The 18737-nt window shown below is 38.2% G+C and overlaps 1 protein-coding gene across 4 annotated transcripts in view; it reads left to right on the forward strand.

Moving 5' to 3' along the window:
* Positions 1 to 1780: 1780 nt before the first annotated feature.
* The window catches only part of CDH6 (cadherin 6), a 136759-nt gene continuing 119802 nt past the window's right edge, over positions 1781 to 18737 (forward strand). For 2 of the 4 annotated variants that reach the window (XM_063723866.1, XM_063723867.1), the window contains exon 1: positions 2121 to 2312. The gene's annotated coding sequence lies outside the window, so the exon portion shown is untranslated. 4 annotated transcript variants of the gene reach the window in all.

Here is an 18737-nt window from a genome sequence, read left to right on the forward strand (position 1 = left end):
CCAATTTGCACATTTTTTTCTGCTAAAGGTGGTCTTAAAATATGACTTATTTCATTGACATATTTATATATTATGTATTCATGTATTATCCTACTACCACATATGCTAATAAATTACACCTGTACGTATAATCTGTGGGTCTCTATGTCTGCATACACACCTGCACACCCTTTTACCAATAATATTTCTGCTTCTTGTGTGTTCCAGTTTCACTGCCTTGGACATGTTATGTAACCTCTGTTGTCTCTTCATCAATCTGTTTTCTCTGTCTTAATTGGGAAAATATTACACCACTTTTTGAAGGATGAATTAAATAAAATAGTCTACAAAAGTACTTTGTAAGCAGTAAAGGACTACACAGACACACAGAGCTAATATTTCCAATTGAATGTATAAGAAATTCATAATCTGAAGAATGGACTATGAATCTGAAGCAGCTTTCTTCTCCCCCATTCTTACTTCATACGTGTTTAAAGAGCTCTATGAAAAGAAAATGTTCAGCCTCTTTTCGCAAACTGGTAGCAATTCTTCATTCGGGGAAGGTCTTTTCCAGAAAGAAACTCAAGTCTTTCCATCATCCATGTGCAGAACATCTGTGCTAAAACCATTCCATGCACACTTCTTTGAAGCACTGGCTGCCTAAAAGAATACTTTGATTTGGGCTTTATTTAAATGCCTGAACTTCTATTGGAGAAACAAAAGGTTTTCTAGTAAGAGCTCAGTTGGGAACAGGACCAACCTCCAGCCAGTTTAACCACTCAGAGGCCAAGCAGCCTGGCATTTCTTAGAGCTCTGTGCAATGGAAATCTCCCTGAGAACTTGCAGCACAGGCGAACAGCTGGTTTGGGAGGCTAGTGACCCTGGGTGCAATCACTGTGGTAATTAGATTTAATTTTCCTAATCCAACAGTGGCTGACTCCATCATGCCTATATCTCCTATGTAGAAAATCATTACTCTCATTTAATGGTACTTTGACATGTTTCATATTTTTGTGGCTTAGTACCTTAATATTAGATATTACCTCTTTGTAACTATCAATCTAGCCATTCAAACAGCTATGTGTACCAAAGAGTTTAATTTGAAGGTTATCCAACTTCGGCAACTTTCCAGAAGGATCTTCGAACGTTAAGCAGACCTTGAATATCATTGTACACCCCTCTTCTGCAAGTCTTTTGTATGCTTGTATCAATTCATTTAGAACGATGGCATCAGCCCTAAGTCATTGGCAAGCCTGAAGGGTTTGGGTTTTCAGTGTTTCTGCAAGCCCAGGGAAGCATGGCTTCATGCTACGACATCCTGGGGTCACTCCAAAAGAGTAACAGAGATCATGGTGCTACGTGAAAGCGTGTCTTCCTGGGAGGAGAGAAGGAAAGACATGTATGAATCTATCCATGTCTGCTTGCATCTAGAGAACGCTTGTTTATGTTGTAAAGAAAAGCCATCGGTATTGTCATCTCAGGAGACCGGCTTGTTTTATATGTGTGCATGTTATACGTGCTATCACACGAAGCTGGCCAACTGATAGCTTGACGAGGTACTTTGTCCCTGGGAATCGTAATTGCTTGGTCGGTGAAAAAAAAGAACATCAGACCGTTGCTGATAATAGCACAAGGTGCATTTTGATCGTATAAAAGAGGAAACAGACGGAGTCATACAAGTTCTGAGTATATCTTAAACCCCCTCCAAGAAAAAAAAGAAAGAAAGAAAGAAAGCAAAGGAAAGCCTGGGGCTGAAGGAGTGTTCCAGGGAGCGAATTGCTCAGGACTTCAAACACTGGGAGTCATTCTGTCAAGGGGAGGGGGCGGGCGGGGGCAGGCACTGGGCCTCTTTAACAAAGTCCTCCTCTCTTTGCTCCCTCCCACTTCATTCACTTGCAAATCAGTGTGTGCCCACAAGAGCCAGCTCTCCCGAGCCTGTAACCTTCGCATCCCGAGAGCTGCAGTTTCAGCCGCGACAGCAAGAACTGCAGAGCCGGCGACCGCGGCGGCGGCGGCAGAGGCAGGGGCAGCCTGGGCGGGTCGCAGGGTCTCCGCGGGCGCAGGAAGGCGAGCAGAGGTGGGTTCGGGCTCCGTTGGCTATGCATACATCTCCCTTTTTTTTTTTTAATTCTGTAGCGTTAATGGAAGCCAATCAGAGGGAGAACCCTCTCCGCCCGGTGGGTGCCGCGCGCCGGAGTTGGGAGGGATGCTCTCAGCCTGCGAGCCCGGGTCGGGGCGGGCGCGCGGGTCCGGCTGCGCGGGCGGCGCTGCTGCCGCTGCTCAGGACCAACGCCGCTTCCCGGGGAGCCTGGGCGCCGCTCCTCCGCCTCCTGGTAAGACTGATCCGCCGTGGGGCTGGGTGAGGGCACCGGGAAGCGGGCCGCCGGAGAAGAACCCGCTGCCTTTCTCTACGCCGGCAGAGGCTGCCAGGGGAGCTCTGGCATTTGCAAAGTTGGCTGGTCAATTACCAAAGGGCGCTGGTGCGTGCAGGACCCGCCGAGCTGTTTGGGGCTTGATTTATCTCCACCTGCCCGCATCATAAGGGTCTGTGTGGTGACTGCTTGGGCTGAGTTACATTTCTTAGCTTTTGGGGTAAAGCAGAAAATCAGGTAGTCTGAAAACTCTGGAATGCTCCCAGTAAGGAAAACTTAAAGAGACGATTTGGCTGGTAGAAGGAGCTAAAGAAAACTGTTAGCTTGCACGTTCCGGGCAACGCCTGCCGGGTCATCTAGGACAGAAATGCTTAGGTTGCAAGGAAAGTCCAACATTGGACTCCGAAAATGGAGCACACTGTCCAGGGAAAAGTCATGTGGAAGGCGCAGCTCGCTCGTGCTCCTCCACGGCTGGCCAGGCTCAAATCTGGGGGATAAAGCCTTCCCCGGACTGATTGGAGAGTGGTTGGAGTGCGCTTGGTTTTAGGTGGCAGATGCAGGAAAATTGGAGCCCCCAATGCGTTAATCCCAGAATTTAATAAAAAGGGACGCTGCAATGTTGTGGACTGCAGTAGTTGCAGAGCTGAGATTACTTCTTCCGTAGTTAGATATTCTGCCATGAGTTACCTTAGATCTCGAGATGGGAGATGCTGGAGAGGTCAGAGTGGTGCTAAGAAGTGTCACTGCTGCAATAAAATCCATATTTTATGGGGAGTTAAATGCAGGTCTCTGTTAGTGCAAGGGGCTGGCCACCTGAGTTAACTATGACTCAGAACATTCAAGAACCAAGAAGTTTAATCATCTGGAATAGCCACACGTTTCTCTCTCCCACTCCCATTAAAAAAAAAAATTAAATGATGATAGTCACACTATAGAGGTATATCAGACCGTGTCTCTGCGAATCTTCACTTTCACTTCGTAAAGCACACAATGAGAAAGAAGGAAGAGGTTTTCCCTACAAGAATGTTGCAGGAGTGGCTGTTGTGTACATATATGGCTGCTCTGGAGGGGTGCAGACCAAAATATGGGCTTTCTGAGTGGTTAATTATCCAGGGGGTTGCAAACTCCTCCCTGTGTTGGAAAAGGAACCCGGGGATATGCCTAGTTAATGTACAACTCTTCCAAGAAGGACTAACAAATATGCTTATATGAATAGTGCCAAGGGTTGCTTATTTTCTTTCTTTTCTTGCTAAAAGCTTTACCTGAAAAGGAAAACCCTTAGGATTTTCTTTGAGAGAGAGAGAAAAAAAAATATCCTCCAGTTTCACTTGAGACTTGAGCATCATCCCTTGTGTAATAGTACTTGCATGGCTCTATACTTGCTATTTTAGAGAATCGTAAAACCAGTTGTGTGAAGAAAGGGGTATGCTTGAGCAGATATCTTCGTTATGTCATAACCAGGAGGGTAAAGTTTATGCCAGAGGCCAGATTGTCAATGCAGAGCTCAGAAACTTAAAAGAAATCCAACAATTGACTGGAAAATGCAATCACACAGGATTGTATCTCATCCCCTTTTGCTCTTTGGCGTGTTCTAATTAAAAAGGTACCGAAGGAAAATAAAAGACAGATCTTTTCCCACCTAATGTAACGGTTCATGCCATACTTTTGAAGCAGAGGAAGTAACCAATTTCTTCAGAAAAACTAAGAGGCAGCAGCCCATTTTTGAAGGAAAATGGCACCAATTCAGTTCTACTGTATTTGTGTCTACAATTATCTTTTGCTACCATTACAAGAAAGTGACAGTTTGGTATCTCCACAGGGACTTTTAGTCCCTTTACTATCTGGCTTTTACACCAATTTATTGCACTTACATTTTGTACTGCTAACTCTGCAAAGATAATATATGGAAACATAATCATTTTCTACCAAGTTGCCTACTATCAAAAAACGTGTACCCTACCTCTTCCACCCACCACTTCCATCAGCTTTGCAAGGAAAAACTTAGTGAGGCACTCTTCCTTTTTAAGAAAAAATGTACCTTGCAAAATACTGCTCGAGACACTTGAAAACAGCTAAAAATTTTCTAGAAAGCACAGCTACAGTCACAGGGTATTATATGATACTGTATTATTATAGCAATGCATTGCAACAAGTTCTGAAAATTAGGACTAATTGAGTGAATGTCCCACATAGAGATTTCTTTAAAAGGAATGAAATGTGACCAATATTCTGAGTGAAACTACAATCTTCCTAAGGAATTGAAAGTGTGGTCCCCTCTTCTGGCCCCGTAATTGCTTTGCAGTCATGAACGCCAACACACTAAGGCTGAATCCTTTGAACTATTCAAACTTTTTTTAGTTGGAAGGGACCTCTAGTGGGTCACTCCATGCATTTCTCCCTGGAGTTCAGCTGCAGAATGGATTTTGTTATCTAAGATAAGAGTATAACAACTTTTTCTCTGTAGACAAGTTAGTATTCTCTAAGCACTATCTTAATAGTTGTGACAGGTCAAATCATTATTGCTATTATTTCTGTACTTCCTCTAATTTAGGGGACTTACAAATATGTTTATGGTTTTCTGAGTATCTAGACTTTTGGTAACTGCTGGATGATTCCACATGAAAGCAATGGCCAATTAATAAAGAATTTACCATCATCAATATAAGATTTTCTTATTTCTGACCTTTTCCAAGACTCTACTTCCTTACTTCTAATTTACTCGATAACAATAATAACATTATATTTAGAACTCCAAAAGTTCTACATGAAGAGCGCCACCCCCCCACCCCCACCAACAACAACAAAAGAAATATTTGCAGGAAAAAAAAGTGCAATGACTGTTTCAGAAATCCGTGAACATTCACAAGTTATGCTGAACTAAGACCATCTAATTCAAAGAATTCCCCGTTCAAATAAATATATGTTGAGCATCCAAAGGCTGTTTAGATACCTGTGTCATCCTTACTCCAGGTTTTTTCTGTTTCATTTCTTTCCTTGATGTATCACAACACATTTTAGGTAAGCTACTCCTTAAAATACTCTGCCTGGAACTTGGAGTAAGATAACTTTTGTAGGGTGAATCAGCCTCTTCTGCTGACAGCCTGCAGGTTTCAACTTCCAATTTAAAAATCTGTTCTAAAGTTTGAAATGTGTTCCAAATGAGATAACATCCAGCAGAATCCAGTTGCCTTGTGCTTCTTGCTTAGTCACAGCTGCTTATTCTTTGGTGTCCATCAGAATTAGGGTCTCACTTATAAAAATAACAAGCAGTGACTCAGTCTGAATTGCATTCTTAACAGTGTTTCAACCTAGTCAGTGTCTACTGAGCACACTTTATTTACTTCACGAAAAAAGTGAAAATGTAGATAATCAAACCTTCTCTGGTTTAAATATTTTTCTGAATAATGATTCTAAATTCAAAGACTCAAGAACATTATGCTAATAGGAGAACTGCAGAAAGAAGAAGGCACACACACACACGCAAACACAGCACCCAGTTGTGACAGTGTTCCAAGAATATTAGAGAAGAAATACAGAAATGCAGCATATGGGCTGATTTTCTTTTCTTCTTCTTTTTTTTCATGTTGTTTTCTCCCTTGGGATTTTTATTTTATTTTGAAGACAGATGAGTGCTTGAAGCACTTTACTGAAACTAAATAGTAGTATTTTTGTTCCAGGTTGCCTTTTCCAAAGATCAACTGGTCTACTTTTTTAAGTTTCTATTCGTACAGAAGCCTCTCTTTTTCAAAACAATCTTAAGAGGAACTTCAGGTTCTCTCTAATTAGCTATTGAACCAAATGTATATAGTGTTTGTGGTGCTATCACCCACAAAATAGGAAGATAAGGGAAGAGGGAAGAGTATAAAAAACCCTTCAAAAAAGTGGTGCATTCAAAATTACTACAAAATAGTTGGGTCAGAGGGAGCCATCTGCAGCCAACAGTCTAGTTGTTCAAAATTGAACTCTCCAAGAAACTTTCAACTCTTCCAATAAAGAAAAGTTATTGAAGGCTGAATGCTCTGAGCACACATTCATAAATGTGGAGTAGACTTATATGCAGAGACTATTAGAGATTATTTCATCTCTTTAATATATTTACACTAACACCATTGGGTGCTGGTTTCTTCTAGCAATCAGATCACCTTGCTATGATTTATAAGAGGTAGAGTTTCATTAATGCCAGAGTGTTAATATTAAATTTGATTTGTCATGTAAATGGGCAGCATGGTTTGCAAGCTTTTCTTAGTGTATGTGGTACTATCTTGTGAGAGAAATGACTTATGAAGAAGATGAGGCACATAAAGCTAGCATACCACAGGGCATGATTTATCTTCATATTTCAGCACTTGAAAGAACACTGTGTTTTTCTCTTTCTCTAATTTCCTAAATTGGTAGGTCTGGCGAAAAGATATCCAAGAGACTTAATAAGTTATAGGAAGAGAAAACAGCAAGAAAAAATTAACTTGGGGAAGTGTCCAAGTGAGTAAAATGGAAAGAGATGAGGACGTAAATCTTTACAGCAGAGGGAAACATAAGAATAGAAATAGAATCAAAATTGCCATTTTTACATAGGGTGCATTTTCCTCTTTATAAATAGTGCTACTGTTAAATGCCACCTTATAAACATAATTACATCATTAACATATGTATACACACTACTCTTCTCTACCATAAAATGCAAACTTGAAAATTACCTTTAAAAAATCACCATCTAAGGGAGATAACCCTGGGTGGATGGTAAATTAACCAGAGGAATATCTTTTTCAAAGTGGTCTGAAATCGCATCAGAATCAAGGAAAAGATTTCCTTAGTGCATTGAAGAATATCAACTCTTTTCCTTCTATTATCTTTATTGTCCTGCACGCTAAATAGAAAAACCGTGTATTCCTCTGATGCCTGCAATCCAAAGTATACAGTAATAATATAGACCAAGTATTCTACTTGTCACCCATTTGGATCCTGTGTGTGATATAGTATGATGAAAGGCAGAGCTACAAGACAGCAAGCCCCCACCTCTTTACATGGTAAATATATATATGTATATACACACACACACACACATATGTGTGTATATATATATGCTCAGAGCATATATATCTATACACACACATATATGTAGTGGACAGAAGGAAAAGAGTTGATAATATATGTGTGTGTATATACATGTGGTGTATATATATGATGTATATATATGGTATATATATGGTATTTATATATGTATATATGTACTTTACATGCTGTATATATGTACACACATATGTGTGTATATATGTACACACACATATGTGTATATATATGCTCAAAGTATATATATCTATACACACACATATATATATATCGTGGATAGAAGGAAAAGAGTTGATGATATATATGTTTGTGTGTGTGTATATATATGTGTGTGTGTGTGTGTATATATGTATATGTATATATATATATGTATATGTGTATATATATATGTATATGTATATATATATATATATGTATATGTATATATATATATAGCAAAGATAAAAAGCACTCACCAGTATCTTGGCTCAGAATTTTTATACATCCAAATAATAATGATAATAAATAATAAACTAACCTTTACTGAGCTTTTCTATGTCACACCCTCTTCTAAGTATTTTACATGCATTTCACATAGCAATAATTACACAGTAAATCAAAATGACCCTACTATACTTGTATCCTCTTTACTTAGCCCTTTTTTGGTTTGAATTTCCAGGGAATCTCCGTTTGAGCCAAGCACTTAATGAATGTGCTGTTAACAAACAGTTGTGATGTCTTAGAAGTAAAAGTGCGACTCTCTCTGAGAACTACAGAGCAGCAGAGGGCATGGGAATGATTTGATTATTTTGACCAGAGCTTGGCAGATGTGAAGGCTGAGGAAGATGTTTTTAAGTTATTCATTTTTGAAAAATCATCTGCAAGCATGTGTCAGAATTTATAATTGTAGTAGAAAGCATTGTGTGGGCCATTTTTCTGAACATAATGATGGTACTTTTTATAAGAGAATAAATTATCTTCTGCCTTCAGAGGGATCTTTATGAGGAAAGGGGTATTTCAGGAAGGTAGCTAAAAAGACACCTGTTCATTGCATTGAGAGGGAAGGGACACCTCAACCTCACAGCACCCACTAAGGGCATCAGTCCATTCTCAGCTCGTTGACATTACCATGGATGCAGCATTTGGGACTCTGGGTAGAGCTAAATAAGATAGTGTTTGTGTCCTTCTTTATCTGGTAAGTAAAAATATTTTTTTTATGACCACATTTATTTTGTTACTTCATTACTATCACAATTTGGTATTTGTTCTGAATGATTTACCAAGTAAAATTTCACATATACACATACACACACACACACACACACACACACACATATACACACCACTACCATGCCACCAGAAAACAATCCCCACAAAAGCAAGGAAAGAAAGAGGGAGGGAGGAAAGGAGAAAGGGAGGGAAGTTGGGAGAAGGAAGGAGGGAGAGAGAGGGAGGGAGGGAGAGAGGGAGGAAGGCAGGGAGGAAGAAACCCTCTTAATACAGTCACGTTTTATATGGTTGACATTGATGAGCCATTTTCATTACATTCTCTTCTTTCTATTGCCACCATTCAAAAAGCCGTGTAGTTAATCTAGCCTTCAAGGAAAGTTTGATCATTAGAAATATAATCAGAGAATGTGAGACACAGGAAGGAGCTTAAAGATGACTTTATCTAATACTCTTCATTTAACTGTGAGATAACTGATGACCAGAGAGATGAATGACTTATCCATGGATATATTTGATTTATTTTGTTCTCTTATCTCTGTCTTTCTCTACTGTGGCTTGATTTCTAGTTGTTGAATGTTATTGCTTTTTATCATCACCATTTAATTCTGGCATTAAAAATTAAAGAGGAAATTTAAATTCAGAATATTATTATTTATAATTATTCTGTGAAGGGACAAATGTGGATACTTGTGGTGAAGATAAGGATGTAGCCTTCTTTAAGAATTTCGTGTGTTCCTACATTTTGTAAATTTCCTATTGCAAAGAAGAATTAACATTTTCCCTCAAAATATTGACCATTGCTAGGGAGACATATGATAAGGTTTGGGGTTTTGTTTTATTTGTAACGGGTTGATGGCAGTTTTGAGTAAACCTTATCTAAATCAGTGATCCCCCAGGAGACCCAAAGTTGTATCCATCTTTGAAACAAAAAAATTATTGGTCAGTGGTTAGATATGAGAAATGATGACAACCTATTGTGTGTCTCATAAATCTCAATTTATTTGATTTAAAGAACTCAGACAGTGACCTTCCCACTGCTTTGAAGTTAAAATGTCAATTCTTTCATGGAAATATGGGGAAAGATTATGATGGCTTTTTCCTTGGCAAAATTTAAATTTGGCAAGTAACTCAATGTCAATCCTCTCCCCTTTAAAAAATAAAACTGTTAATGTTCCATGAAATCCAAAAGTCTGGGGACCACTGGTTTAATACAATGACTGACATCATGTTGAAAAATGATTGACCTGGTTCTCTTCCTTCTTATCAGGATGAACAAAAAGTAAAGGGGAATTATAATTATATTTAAAACACCAAAAAGACAAACTAAACAAAAACCATTTAATCAAAAGGTATCCTTGGGTCTCTTAATTAAAACTTACAGAGATTAATACTAACGTTTGGAATACTGATATGATCTTTGACCACATTAACAGATCCTCAAAAAAAATATGCTTTGCCAAGCTCATGGCCAGAATGTGTCATTAATAATGAATTTGCCCACTTGATTACATAGTGGATAATTCAGTGGGAAATGAAAAGTTTTAAATTTATATCTAACTCTATAAGCTGGAACAAACACAGCCCACCTTAACCATATAAATTATAAAATGAGTGTCTTTTTTTTTCTAAAAGTGAACTTTGTGTAATTGTAGACAAAAATTTACTAACATGTTGGTCTGTGTTTTGAGATATGCATTTTTACTTCAAAAAGCAATTGCCTTCTAGTGTATAGTATAGATTTCAGTCATTAAAATGAGCTTATCATATTTTTAACTGCAAAGCTTAAATCTCCTTTTGCAGAATTAAAAAAGAAGGAGAGTCTCATTAATCTACTAGCATCCATTTTAAAATATTTGCAGGCCAGGCGTGGTGGCTCATGCCTCTAATCCCAGCACTTTGGGAGACCAAGGCAGGTGTATCAACTGAGGTTAGGAGTTTGAGACCAGCCTGACCAACATAGTGAAACCCCATCTCTACTAAAAATACAAAAAACTTAGCCAGATGTGGTGGCAGGCACCTATAATCCCAGCTGCTCAGGAGGCTGAGACAGGAGAATCGCTTGAACCCAGGAGGCGGAGGTTGCAGTGAGCCCAGATCACGCCATTGTACTCCAGCCTGGGCGATAAGAGGAAAACTTCACCTCAAAAAAATATATATATACACACACACACATATATATATGCAACTATATGTATATATACACATATATATACATATATATGTATATATGTAACATATGTGTAACTATATGTATATATATACACACACACATATATATGCAAAATATATATATATTTGCAACTGCTCAGTTTCGTACTCAACAAAACATTCTAAGCTCCCCTTAGCAACAGTTTCTAATTTAACACCAATCAAAATGGCCTGTGGTCAGTCTAATTACCAATGCAAAATGATAAAATCTACCTTGACTGTTATATTACTGCTGACTCCTCATTTGAACCAAGTTCAGCGACTTTTCTCCCAACAATTATTCTCGTATTAAGCTACTTGTTTAAAAGTATCTAGTAGAGATATTGTCAGTGTTTCAAAAAGGATTAATTCTATTAGTGTGGCCTTGTGATAAATATCAGTTCCACATTTTCACTTTCTGATTTACTTGCTTTTTTATAAAGTGAGAGAGAGATGTTTCAGGCAAGTCCTAATTAAGACAACAGAATGAAGTGGAGTCACTTACAAGTTAATGTATCCAAGAGGAGGTGGTCCCAAACCTCCAGATACAAAAAGTGCCTGCTCAGCAATAACTTTTGCATTCATAGCAAATGCGATTACCTGGAAGAAAATTGCATTTAAAATAAGAATGCAGGAATGTCAAATGCAAGCACTATATTTAGATATTTTGTCTTATACTTTTTTTTCTTCCTCAAGTTCACTTTTGATTCTGTTACCACACTCCAAAATATCTTTCCAAAGAGCACTGTGGTTCGTTTTTCTTAGAAAACTTTTTCTTCTTGAGTTTAAATGGGCATGTACTTTGTATTCCAAAAAGCAATGAAATTAAATTGAAGAGATGACCTCAGTACATGAGTGGACAGAGCAAGGTGCTTAGTGATTATCTGAATAACCACTTTCTCCCCAAATGTAACGCTAGGGAGGACGGGTACTTTATTTAAAATATGAAGTTGGAAGCAACATAAGAGTAAAGTGCTCTCAAGCAACTAAGTTTAATTTGATGTAATAAAAGATTTCTATGTGGTGGGCAGAGAAAGGAGAAATTATTGAAACCCTAGGCTGGATTAATTGGGCACTATAGAATAAAAAGTTTGCTTTGCAACTTTCAGGTTCTGAACATTAATTGGGCATATGTTTGCTTCCCAATTTCTCACTAAACCAAAATGGATTTTTAAATGGCTTTTTTCTCTTTTTTCTTTGTATGATAATCTTTTTATCACGGCTGGTTAGAGAAACCAATCACAGAAGATGAGAGCCAAACCTGTCCCGTTTTGGATTTTAAAATATGCACTAATGTCTATAATCTTATAAAAGACTTTAAAGCGAGAAGTGAAATTTGGACTACATGTTAAACTCCACAATCCAAAATAGCAGCTACAAGACTCTGACTACTAAGGAGAGGCTGATTTGTCAAGTACTTTCCAATTTAGGTCTTACCTGATTGAGAAGTGTTCCTAAGAATGATATTCAGCCAAGACTTTTGGGAAAATCCATTATTTGATTCCCTGCACAGCAAAAGCCCACCTAATACAAACATAAGATGCCTTATGGAGTAGATAAATCCAGGTTGGGGGAGAAAGGAGAAAATGGCTTTAAAATATCACTTTGCCAACTCAAGATGAGAGTTTTAAGATGAGGGCATCCCTTGTAACTGTAAGCACATAGGGAAGGCTCAATAAATGCTTACTAGGTGAAATTCTTCTCATGTAAGCTACGAAAGCATCTCTTAAATATTTTTACAACTGATTTCCTGTTCAAACTCATGCATTCCAGTGAAAATACACTTTTCTATCTCATGCTAACAACTTAATTTTTTATAATTCTGACCACTTTCAAACGAGCCTATTTCGAAGGAAGCCCTATCGGTGGTGTCCTGAGAGTCAGGAAGACTAAGCAAGTCAATAGGGCAGCCCAGCTTTCAGTAACGGAGCCACCAGCCCTCACCTTCCTCCAGGCAGGCGTTTTATTTAAGTTGATATTCAACATTGTTGCCTGGAGGCTGATTAATAATTTATGCCTTCCTAAGCAGATTAGCAGAAGTCTGCCATTTTGATTTTTTAATTCTTAGTTTGTGTTTGGAAACAGAATGTACCCCTGAGTTTATACTTTCAACATATTTTAATTTTTAGAATTCATACCTAAACTAAACAATGTTCTTGCCAAGATTTTTTTTTCTCTTACAATTTTAGTATCCATGTGTGTGACCATGTATTTTCTATCATAAATAAAACAATTGCTTATTTGCTAAGTGAATGACTTTTTTTTGCCTCTCATCCAAATAATCCTATATGTTCTTTTTAAAGTATTTTGAATTTTGTTACTTAAGGATTAAAAATAAGAAAGATAATTGGGAAAACAGAGTAGAATAATAAAACCTAACACTTAGCACTTACAATATTTCAGGCATCATTCTAAATATCTTACATGAATTTAATGTTCACAACAACACTTTCAAGTAAATACTGCCAATCTTCTCAGTTTTAAAGATAAAACTAGGGAACAGAACAGTTAAGCAACTTGCCCAAGGTCACATAGTTGGTTCTTTTTGGAGCTAAAATTAAATCGTGGCACCCTTGAGAACCCACATTGTTTGAACTATTGCATTCTTGTGCCTTTTGTGCTCTATATACATGTACTGAGATCATAGAATAGATAGATGACAGATAGATAGATAGATGATAGATAGAATAGATGGAAAATAGACAGATAGATAGGTAGATAGATGGATACATAGATAATAGACAGGATAGATAGATTCAAATGTATGAATCTCAAATACAAAAAAAGTCAAAGGTATAGGGATTTTATGTATACATATATCTTATATGTAACATGTACACATTTCTCAAGGCTTAAAAATACAGTTAGAAAGAAAATTCATTTTCTTTTTCATCCTTCAGTGAGTGTATCAGCATATTCTATAACAAGTGAGATCAATTAATTATAGCCCAAAGCAACAGGTTTCAGCCTCATAGAGGCCTTTTAGCTTTAGGCCTATCTGTTCGCTTTAATTTGAGTCAGTCTTATAATCACTTACTGTTGGTCCCAAGGGAAACCTCACAAGGGTGTTTGAAAGGTTCAGATTCATCATTAATTACTTTATTCATTCTGTAATGTTTATTGAGGGCCCCTGTGCTCAGTTCTGGAGAGAAAGCAGGTAACAAGACAAACATACATTGACTAGCAATTTAGGGAAAATAGATTATTTCTTCATATTCTATCCAAGACCAATAATACTAGCTTTATATATAATGAATAGGATATTCAGAATTGATTATGTTTTCTATTCTCCCATACTTACATCTTACATTAATACAGAAATTAGCTTTGAGTTTCATGATCTGTAAGGTTTCTATTCATTTTCAGGTTTGGCTTTGAACCTCCTACTCAGCTTAGAAAGAAGCACCATACCCCCCTTCACTACCAAAAGCTTAACACGGTTTTATATTTTTGATGATATGCCTCAGAATATTTTCATGGTTGTTCCTTCACTAATCCCTACAATTTCCCCAGTGATTTTGCCACAAAGCACAAAGCCATACATATACTGATCAGTTGAAATACAGTTCAGCAAGAAATCACTCTGCACAAGAAGGCTAGTTAAAATTTAGGATTGAGGTGTGGGATTTCAATTTGACTCAGCCATTTAATGAACACTTTTGGGCAAGGCATTGTGTCAAGTGCCAGATAACGCCATGCTTTGATGTCAGATGAGGTGCAGTATGTGGTCAAAATTAAACATGACTGTTAAAAGCTGCTATTTTAGAAAGTTATTCTTTCAGAATTCAGGTCTTTTAGTCATGAAATCTATTGGGATCTTCCATTACTAACTCTGGAGTTGAATGTGTTGACACTCACACTCCATGCTAATATCCAGCTGACCAGTGCTCCCACTCGTCTTCACCTGGCCAAATGTTATTGGATCTTCAGGACAAAGACCAAGAATCTGCTTCTCCAAGAAGCATTCTCTGACCCCCACCTACCTATCTCACTCTTAGCTTAGATTCCTCATGGTGTGAGTGTGTCAGAGCCTTTACTTAGTCTAAGTGTAACTGTAAAAACATCTTTTCAAAAGTCTCTGCATGACTGTCTAGGTCTCACCTATCACACTGTAAGCATCTGGAAAACAAAGCCACTGAGTCTTCCTTTCACCAAAAAGGCCTAGCCTTGTTTTTGACAAATGGCAAGAACACATTAGATGTTTGTTGAGAGAACAAAAGGAGAGAACTCATTATGAAACTCTGGACAACATTTATATACCTCTCTACATTTTTCGTGTTGGAGGTTAGTTTTCTTTTCTAATAATTTGATTTATTTGGATACATGGACGCAATACACTTAAGAAGCAAGAAGATTGGGGCCAGCCTTCTAGACTGTTCAAAGGGGTACACCCAACAGAAGGGAAATATTCCCAAGATGACCTTGGTGCCTGTTGGGGTGATCAAGCCCAACACCAGGCTGTCGGGGCTACAAAGTCCAGTGGGGTCAAAGGAATGAGAAAAGACAAGTTAAGAGTGCATAAAGTGTATCCAGGGGGCCAACGCTAGATTGGAGGCTGTGAAGACCCTGAGCTCTGGGAGCCCACACTATTTATTGCTGGAGTAGAAAGGTAGCAGTGCATCAAGTGTAGCTGTGACAGTTTAGCATTTTCTTTGACATATATAGAATATGCTCTGCTGCTTGATATAATGGAGCGCATGTTTATGAGCCTGGGAGAGCAACCAACAAGTCTGTGCACATTCCAGAGGCTACGAGGGGTTTTATGCCCTGAGCCCTGGATTCCATCCAAGCCACAAGGGGTTTTATGCCCTGGGCTTAGATTTGTGGTGCAGCAGGGCAGCCTTCCACCCTTTGGCACAGAGTTTGGTGTTCCAAAGGCCACAAGGGGTTTTAGACCCTGGACCCCAGACATCCTCCAAGGATCTTTTATATTATGACAAACAAGCCAGTCCTGCCTCCAGCTCTTCTACCAACAGGTGCCTTTGGCCAAATGTCTGAAATAGGGTTACAGATTCTATAACTGATGGATCTCCTAACAGAATAATTGAGTGTCTTGTAGGAAAGTTGACATTTTTTTGGTCACTCTACTCCAAGGCATTGAATTGTTTACAGTTTTTGTTTATTTGTTCATGGTGGAAACTGTGGCTGTATGTTATTTCTTATTGGTGTAGGCTAGTATGATAAACTTTGCTTATCTTTTAGTTTGTTATCAACCCATAGTAGTACATCAAACTGAATCTACAAAAAAATCTATGGAAAACTCTTATGTATGTGTTTCATGAGCAAAATTACCTTTCCTTCAAATTCCAACCTTGGAAATGTTTCTTGAGTTTCTACAGGAAGTCTAATACCAGATTCCATGTACCTTGTTGTAACCTTGAACATGGCTGTACCAAAAAGATTGAATTAAATTCAACTGATTATGTAGTCCAATTTCATTCCTTAAGTGGCCGTCAATGCATGGAATAGGATCTTAACGAATATTGCTTGGCAGTGAAACATGCAGTTCAACCCAGCTCTATCTGAGCATGCCAAATGTTTTGTAAGGTTGTGAGATGAAGTGGGAGAGGTTTGGATGATTTCCCTTATATTTCCCTATTTAATGTGATATCCATCATTCTAAAGTCAAAGGTATATAGAGAATTTTAAACTTACTAATCAATAGAACAGAAATGAGGTTTTTTTGGTTTGGTTTTTTTTTACATAAGTGAATTTCCTAGACTAGAGTAGGTACCATGGTAGCTTCTGGCAAATGTTCTACTGCATCTCACCACTGTGGGAAATTGTAACTTCCAAGGAAAAAGAGTAGAAACTACAGGCTCAGAAAAATGAGATCAGTGATTCCCAGCATTGTGTTTGAGCCTCTGCACCATTCTCTTGCTTAAAGCCTTCCAATCAGTAACCTCTCTTATTAACACAAGTAATCTAAACTGGTTAAGGGCATCCTTTCCCACACTGCACATCCCCAGCTTTAGAATGAGAAGTAGAGAGTTAAAAAATTTTCAGGAGTGATTAAGCTAGTGGGAGTAAAGGGGAAGGCAATAAGTAACCCTATTAACGGGAAAGGTGGTCAGAAAAGCAAGCTACAGTCATTCATGCTCAGCATCCTAAAGATCTGATTGCTTCTCACTCTGATTCTCTACGTGTTTTCAGCTGGTGTATTGGGACACTTTGGACTATGAGTAAGAGAAAATCCCATCTCAAACTGGATTAAACAGAAGTAAAATTATTATTTTACATAAGAGACAGTCTGCAGGAAAGCAGGCTCCAATCGATCTGTTAGATCAGTGATATAACCAAAATCTCAGGATCTTTCTGTCTCCCTCCTGCTATCCTCGGCATCAAAGTCATTCACCTGGTGATTTGCCTCAGAGTCGAAGATGGTTGCTGGTGGCAATTGGAGCCACACCCTTCCATATTTTTGTCTAGTAGAAAAGAGAAAAAAATCTTTCTCACAATTAAGAATAAAGGGTAATGTCCTTCAGCTCATTGTGCCAACTTAGGTCATATGACCACTCAATACAATATTAAGTGCTGGAAATTCTAGGTGCTATTTAGCTTTTTAGAATAAAGACCCATTCTTGGGACCAACTTTTCTTAAACTGTGTGTGTGTGTGTGTGTGTGTGTGTGTGTGTGTGTTTGCAGAAGGTAAATATTTGAACAAAACTGAGATTCTATTTGGAAGAAAGAAAAGGGTGATAAAGATGCTGGGCAGTCAACAAACACCATCTACTATGATTTAGTCACTTAAAGTCAGTATCGCTGGGGGCGCGGCTACTCACACCTATAATCCCAGCACTTTGGGAGGCCGAGGTGGGCGGATTGCTTGAGGCCAGGAGTTCGAGTTAACATGGTGAAACCCATCTCTACTAAAAATACAAAAATTTGCCGGGCATGGTCATTTATGCCTGTAATCCCAGCTACTCAGGAGGCTGAGGCAGGAGAATCTCTTGAACCCGGAAGGCGGAGGTTGCAGTGAGCCGAGATCACGCCACTGCACTCCAGACTTGTTAACAGAACGAGACTTCATCTCAATAAATAAATAAATAAGTATTGCTGATACTTTGTGATTCTGATACTAAGTGAAAATATAAGTACAGTCATCAGTATCTGCAGAGAATTGGTTTCGGGACACCCCTCCTTCCCCCAGCAGATACCAAAATCCAAGGATGCTCAAGTCCCTTATATAAACGGTGAAGTATTTGCACATAACCTACCTACATCCTCCCATATACTTTAAATCAACTCTAAATTACTTATAATACCTAATACACTATCAATGCCACATAAATAGTTGTTTTACTGTATTTTTGTACTCGTATTATTTTGTATTGTTATTTTTTGGGTTTTTTTCTTGAATATTTTTGATCCATGATTGGTGGAATCTGTGGAAGCTGAATGCACAGATACGGAGGGCCAACTGTATTGTTTAAGCAAAGGATTCAATGGAATTCCATTTAATAAACTATAGCTTTAGAGGTAATAGATAACAAGACCCAAATCCATGAATTCTGTTCAATGAGGGTTACCTGCAAAATGGCAATTTAGAGCAATACCAACTATTTGAAGGACCTCTGTTCCTATCTTTTATTTTAGCCTGTGTGTGAAGTGGGTTTTTGGTGTGTTTGTTTTGGGAATAGACTGACTAGAAATATATCACTGTCCAAAAGGAAAACATTTTTTTCATCTAGGGATTTGAGGCTTAACTAGCTGAAAGGAAAATATAATTTCATTTTGTTCTCATAGTCTCATTTAGAAAATAACCTGAAGAGATTCAAAGGACATCAGGCTATGTGAGCACTTTCCTTGCTCTGTGGGGTGGGGGATTTGGCTTGGGCTTCAACTTTATGAGTATGTTCTGAAGTGCTTCTTAAGAAAGTTTTTGCCTTTAGCTCTTTCCTAACCACTAGAGCTTTAAGAAA

Source organism: Pongo abelii, chromosome 4, assembly GCF_028885655.2.
Source record: "Pongo abelii isolate AG06213 chromosome 4, NHGRI_mPonAbe1-v2.0_pri, whole genome shotgun sequence".
NCBI classification, from domain to species: domain Eukaryota; kingdom Metazoa; phylum Chordata; class Mammalia; order Primates; family Hominidae; genus Pongo; species Pongo abelii.